The following is a 7,226-nucleotide window of genomic DNA, read 5'->3' as shown; positions in this document are numbered from 1 at the left end:
ATGTTCTACCCTGTTAACCCACATCTACCCTAAGCTAACCATGATTTACCATGTTAACCCACATCTAACCTAAGCTAACTCTGTTCTTCCCTGTTAACCTCCATCTACCCTAGGTTAGTCGTGCTCTACCATTAAACTAGGTATGTTCTACCACGTTAACCCCCATCTACCCTTATTTAACCATGTTGTACCACGTTAACCCGCAACTACCCTAGGTTAGCCATGTCGTACCACGTTAACCCATATCTACCCTTAGTTAACCATGCTCTACCACGTTAACCCTCATCTACCCTAAGTTAACCATGTTCTACTACGTTAACCATCTCTAGCCTAAGTGAGTCACGTTCTGCCACGTTAGCCTCGTCCACCCTGAGTTAGCCACGTTTAACCACGTTTACCCTTATCTACCCCATTTCAACTTCGTGTTAGCATGTTGACCGGCATATACGTCAAGTTAACCTTGTTCTCCCACGTTTACGTCCACCTACCCCAAGTCAGTCTCGTTTTTGTATGTTCACCCACACATACTCTGAGTTAGGCAAGGTCGTTCACGTTCAACCTCATATATTCTGGGCATGACAACTGATTAGAGTTTCACTATTGATATATAACAATATAATTAATGGTTTCTTGTTTATCGAAGCAGAGAAGGTTTTTGATACCGAGGAGCGTAGAAAGTTCTGCTAAAGAAATATCGGGTTTGACGGCCTTCTCTCAACTGGCTCTATTGGTGGCTAGCAAACAATCAAGCTATATATTTAAATATCAGCGACGAGAGTCTCATTGCATACCACTAAAAAGTAATGTTTGGGATGTTGTCAACAAGATATTCTTCCAACTAGCAAAAACGAAACGCAGTTCATCATTTGATTCGTCATCAGAAGTATAGAGGTATAGACTCCTGGCTAGCTTTAAGCTGTACTTTATTCATGCAGTTCCTATAGACTAAATCCTATCTTCTTCACCCTCTATCTGTCCGTTGCGTCTCCCTTTTCAGTGGAAGATCGCTCGTTTATCGTCAAGTAATTGAAAAATTCTTAGAGTAATCTAATTTAATTTAATGTAATCTAAATAGTAAACTTTGGTCACAGAGCTTGAGAGAAGGATGTATTTGAAAGCGTGACTGTGGTTGATTGACGATAAACCGTTTGAGCTAAACATTTTTTTTCCCGATTAATGGAAAGAAGTCCTAGAACCTACATGGCATTTTCGTTGGACCTCTTATCTTTCAGTTATCAGAACGTTTGCTTTTGGACTTTGCCACGTGTGGTTAGAATTCTTGTACGCGTAGGTTATTTCAAAGGGCGTTCAGTTGCCTTGGATGTTTGGTGGCTCATACTTAAATTTATTTTCTCCGAGACTATAAGCGTGTAACTAATATTAAACAAGAACATGCCGATTATTGAATCCCTTCTTATAATGATTAACACCGATCAGAGAATTTCAATGGTCTTTAGTTGCTAATGGATAGATCCCAGGGGTTGAATTATTAATTGTAGGTAAATGGTGATTACCTCGATATTACAAAAGCCATTCGTATCTTAGACAACCCTGAATCGTAAGTCATTGATCTTGCGTCTTGAATCTTACATTTTATAAAGTTCATGAGCCCATAAAAGCTCCTGGCATCCAAACGAAATACTAAATATCGAAGGGGGCGTTCTTGGTAGTTCCCAAAAGGAGATTCAGAAATAAGAATCTATTTCGATTGTCCTCACTCATCGCTGCACAATTCATTTATTTATTATCTATTTATTTATTTCTAACCCTAACCCTAAGCAATTTCATAGAGACTGAAGATAATGAGAGAGTGGAGAGAGAATTACTGGAGGAAGAAAAAGTGAAAATGTCGCGTTACTCAACGGATTAAGTAGAAATTATTTTCAATCAACGAATCTTTGCACCGGTTGGAAACGACCAGCACCGTACTTTGTTACGTCAACTCAGCAATACATTCATGCCCCTTAGGAAGTGAAGCTAATTTTTTTCGCGAGATATAAAACCCTGTAAAGGCAAAGATTTGATTGAAGGGGAAAACGATTCTAGAATGTGTGCAAATATTTATTAAGAAACATATTTTGGGCTTGGTTACTCCCCAACATTTTGTTGCATGAAAAGATAAAGTAATGAGTGCTTGCTATAATTAGTTATTCATAATAGCTCTAACTACTTTTGTGAGGTTTAAACCACTTTTCAGTTCGCGAACAGATGGGATATCCAATTTAGTGTCGATCTCTGTTAGTAGATGAATTGGTCTATCTATACAAAAAAGGGTAGGTGTGAACAACAATAGGAAACTTGCTCTTTAAATTTCCCGAATGAAAGAGTAGAATTACTAACCTTTGCTCCAAACCTACCAGAGGTAGATCCGAAAAGTTGTTAGTCAGATATGGGAGTATCATCATAAGAGAGCCGATTTAGAAGAGACAAATTGAAGTTAAATCGTAGCATATCTCAGAGTGCTTGCTATTTGTCAGAAACGACCGGCCAAACTGGTCGATTTATGAGTGAATAAGCTCATTTACCCATATTTACCATACCATACGGTACCGCCAGAGAAATGATCGATCTGATTTGCAGTTCTGATTAGTAACGAATTTCCTTTATATAAAAACAAAAACAAAACAAAAACAAAGAAAAGAAAAAAAAAAAGATCTGGCCGGCCAGTTTCGCCTTAGATTAGTCACCTTTAGTTACATAATTTTTTGTGTTAGCTCCTACTTTTAAGTGACTAATTTTCTGAGAGATGATCACTCCAAACCTTTTTCCGGTGCTTTCACTCAGAAATGATAACTATAATAATGAAATCTTGCAACACTTTATCGTAAAACTTTACTTTGTCGTGATACCAGGGGTGTTTCTCTCTCGAGCAAACTAACTACACAAATGCTCGAAGTGGGATTTATGTTATCATTGCGAACCCCATCACCCTTCCCGAGGTTTCTTAGCCAAACTTCTGCGAAATACACCTTAATGCGGTATCGTTTTCCTCTCAAAAAATGATCAATCAATTCCTTTTGTAACTGCGTCATTAATCGAGTTTCTAGTCCCTTAAATTTCAAATAACCTTTAAGTCATAAAAATCATGGCAGATGATAACTTCAAGAGTTTTTAAATTACTCGACGAAAACGAGTGATCTTACGCTGAAAAGAGAGACGCAACGGACAGATAGAGGGTGAAGAGAATAGGATGAAGTCTATGGGAACTGCATGGATAAAGTGCAGCTTAAAACTAAACAGGAGACTATGCTCCTATATTTCTGATGACAAATCAAATGGTGAACTGCAGTTCAAAGAATATCCTGTTGACAATAACCCAGACGTTACTTTTCAGTGTTATGCAATGAGATTCTTATTGCTGATAGTTAAATATAAAGCTTGTCTGTTTGCCAGCCACCAATAGAGCCAGTTGAGAGAAGACCATCAAACCCGTAGACGTGGTAGAACATGGTTAGCCTAGGACTGATGGGGGTTGACGTGGAAGAACATGGTTAACTAAAGGGCAGGTGTGGGTTTACGTGGAAAACATGGTTAACTTAGGGTAGATGGGGGTTGATGTGGTAGAACATGGCCAGCCAGGGATTGATGAGGGTCAACGAAGTAGAACATGGTTGGCTTAAGGTAGATGTGGGTTGACGTGGTCGAATATGGTTACCTGAAAGATTTCTTCAATAACTGAGAATTTTTCTTATTGAAAATTAGGCCCATCGTTTGTTTTTGTAGTGCGCCAACGCACTGTGCGATTTTTTTTTCGGGGATTGTCGATCCTTTTATTTTCATTCATTAAATAAAGTAGACTTTTCTCGTCAGTAAAGGGCTATTGTGTTTGTATAATAAACAAAATAATACATGGTTGTTTGTAGATATGAAATTTCTCTTCTCGTATTCAACTCGACATCTCACTCGTTCGCTGAGCTCACTCGTGAGTGATACTCCAGGAGAAATTCCATATCTACGCGCGCCCATGTATTACTCTCTATAGAATTCTGGTTAACTAAGGGTAGATGTGGATAAGCAGGGTGGACCATGGTTAATTTAGGTTAGATGGGGGTTAACGTGGTAGAGCATGGCTAACTTGAAGTAGATGTGTATTAACGTGGTAGAACATGGTTCACTTAGGGTAGATGGGGGTTAACGGGGTAGAACATGGCTAAGTTGGGATAGATGTGGGTTAACATGGTAGAACAAGGTTAACTTAGGGTAGATGTGGGTTAACGTGGTAGAACATGGCTAACCGCGGGTAGATGGGGGTTAACGTGGTCCAACATGGATAACTTACAGTAGATGGTGGTGAATGAGGTAGAACATGGCTTACGTGAGGTCGATAGAGGTAAACATAGTTGAACATTGTTAACTTATGATAGATGGGTTAAATGTGGGTCAACGTAGTAGAACATGGCTAACGTAGGGTAGATGTGGGTTATCGTGGTAAAACATGGCTAACCTTGGGATAACGGGATAGAACACGGCTAACTTGAGGTAAATGTGGGATAACGTGGTATAACATGGAAAAATTATGGTAGATAGGGGACAGTGGGGTAGAACATGGCTAGCTTAGAGTAGATGGGGATCCGCGTGGTAGAACATGGCTAACCTAGAGTAGATGTGGGTTAACGTAGTAGAACACGGCTAACCTAAGGTAGATGTGGGTTAACGTGGTAAAACATGGCTAATCTTGGGTAGATGGGGGATAACGTGGTGCAATATGGATAACTTAGAGTAGATGGGGGCTAACAGGTTAGAACATAACTAGCTTGGGGTAGATGTGGGTCAACGTGGTAGAACATGGCTAAGCTAAGGTAGATGGGGGTTAACGTGACAGAACAAGGCTAACTTAGGGTACACGAGGTTAACAGGGTAGAACATGATTAACAAAGGGTAGATGGGGGTTAAATGAGGGTAGATGTGGGTTAATGGAGTAGAACATGGTTAACTTGGGGTAGACGAGGGTTAACGTGGTACAACCTGGCTAACCTGGGGTAGATAGGGGTTAACGAAGTAGAACATGACTGACTTACGGTAGATGTGGGTTAACGTGGTAGAACATGGCTAACATAGGGTAGATGGGGTTAACATGGATGAACATGGCTAACATAGGGTAAATGTGGGTGAACGTTGTAGAACAAGGCTAACCTAGGGTAGAAGGGGATTAACGTGGTAGAACATGGCTAATCTAGGATAGATAGGGGTAAACGTAGTACAACATGACTAACTTAAGGTAGATGGAGGTTAACGAGGTAGAACATGGCCAACGTAGGGTATATGAGGGATAACGTGGTAGAACATGGCTAACGTAGGGTATATGGAGGTTAACGTGGTAGAACATGGCTAATTCAGGGAAGATGTGGGTTAACGTGATAGAACATGGTTAACTCGGGGTAGAAGTGGGTTATCGTTGTAAAACAAGTTTAACCAAGACATATTGTGAGCGATACACGAACTCTTTAATATGAATGTTGTCAGCCAATTTGTGGTCTCTATGGCATTTAGCCATGGCGTATATAACCAGTTTTCCAAATCCAGTATGGCAATCTGCACGGTCTGCATGGTCTGCCGTCTGCGTCATGACCGCATTCTAAGACGGAGAGGTACCTTCCACGTGTAATTCCAATTCCAATGCTGGCCACTTAAGTTTCATCATGCGTTCTTCCTGATCATTGTTCCTCAGGTTTTCTCGGAGTGGCCAAGGGCAAGAAAGGAAGGTCTTCTTTGGATATTTTCCAACAAATTATATCCTCAGAGAGGTTAGGATTCCAGACCATGGGTAGTTGGTTAACTAATATCACCAATTTTGGAGTAGAAGGCAACGTAATGTTTTTAACAGATATGAAATCAAGTTTTTGTACGTCTTTATTTGAAATGAATTGGCGAGTCTTTTACTCTGGTGAAGTGAAGTGATATGATATTTTTTCTACTTGACCAGAGAACTTATTAAACCCAGGAAGCTAATTTCATGTAAAACCCGATACTTGCGTTAAGAAAAAGGGATGAAAACATTCCTTACACAATGAAATGCAACTTTCATGCTTCTTAGAAACATAACAGTATCAGGATCACAAAAATTGATCACACAACACTGATGCTGTCTGTACTGCAGACAATATGATTCTGTTCAAATTCCTTACACAAAATTTTTCGTTTTTTTGGCTGTCTTTATCTGTTACCTTGCAGCTTTTTAAGTGCACATGGCTCATTTAGATAGATAGATAGACTGTGTTTTATTAAAATTACATTGCAGATAAAACTGAATTGCGTAACTTCACATTAATCAATTGTACAAACTGTTTCTGCAACACATATTTATGAAACTTGTTGCCGCTCTGTCGGTCTTACAACGATTAAGATTGAAATTCCTTTGTTTCCTAAAATTGTAATTAGCCTGATAACTTTTTGGGATTAAAGAATGAATTTTGTTGTTTTTGTTTTCTAAAACTGATCGGAAAAGTGTCGATGTCAACTGTTCTTGGTGGGTTCTCAAGCTTGGGATGTTTGCTTGATCGAGGGCTTCTTTGTATGATGCTCCAGGGAAGATGCATGCGAGGGCTCTTTTCTGCACTCTCTCCAGATCAACTTGTAGATATTTCGGAAGTGCATGGTGGAACACTGGGCAGGCGTAGTCTAGGCAGGACCTGATGGTTGCGCAATAGATTGCTACAAGATCGATTGTAGGTACTTTAGCCCGCTTAAGTTGAATCAAAAAATAGTGTTTTGAGTTGGATTTCTTTATTATTTCTGTAATATGGTTGTTCCAAGTTAGAGTTGAATTAATATTGAGTCCAAGAAGTTTAACACACTGCACAGATTCAATTAGTTCCCCGTCCACATTGGTTTTTGGAAATTGGGGGTATTGAGGGCTAAAGCTGATCAACAGTTCTTTGGCTTTTGCGCAATTCAATTGAAATAGATTTTCCTCAGACCAGGACTGTACTTGGTCAACTGCACTTTGCGCGTGACTAATCTTTCCTTTCGGGACGGTTTCTGATACCGTCGTATCGTCAACGTATTTCCACAGATTAAAATTGTCGAGCGAAACTGACAAATCGTTTATCATTAAAAAGGAAAAGCCAGGGGCCCAGTTTGGTTCCCTGTGGTACTCCGGCAAGCACTTTGCTCCACTCAGAGAAACAGTCATTGCCAAGTTTAACTCTCTGAGACCTATTTGAAAGGAAGTCAACTATCCAGTTAATAACGCTCTTCGGAATGTCCAGTTGATTCAGTTTTGATAT

Source organism: Pocillopora damicornis, chromosome 9 (genome assembly GCF_964200805.1).
Source record: "Pocillopora damicornis chromosome 9, jaPocDami1.2, whole genome shotgun sequence".
NCBI classification, from domain to species: Eukaryota; Metazoa; Cnidaria; class Anthozoa; order Scleractinia; family Pocilloporidae; genus Pocillopora; species Pocillopora damicornis.
This window is presented reverse-complemented; position numbering follows the sequence as displayed.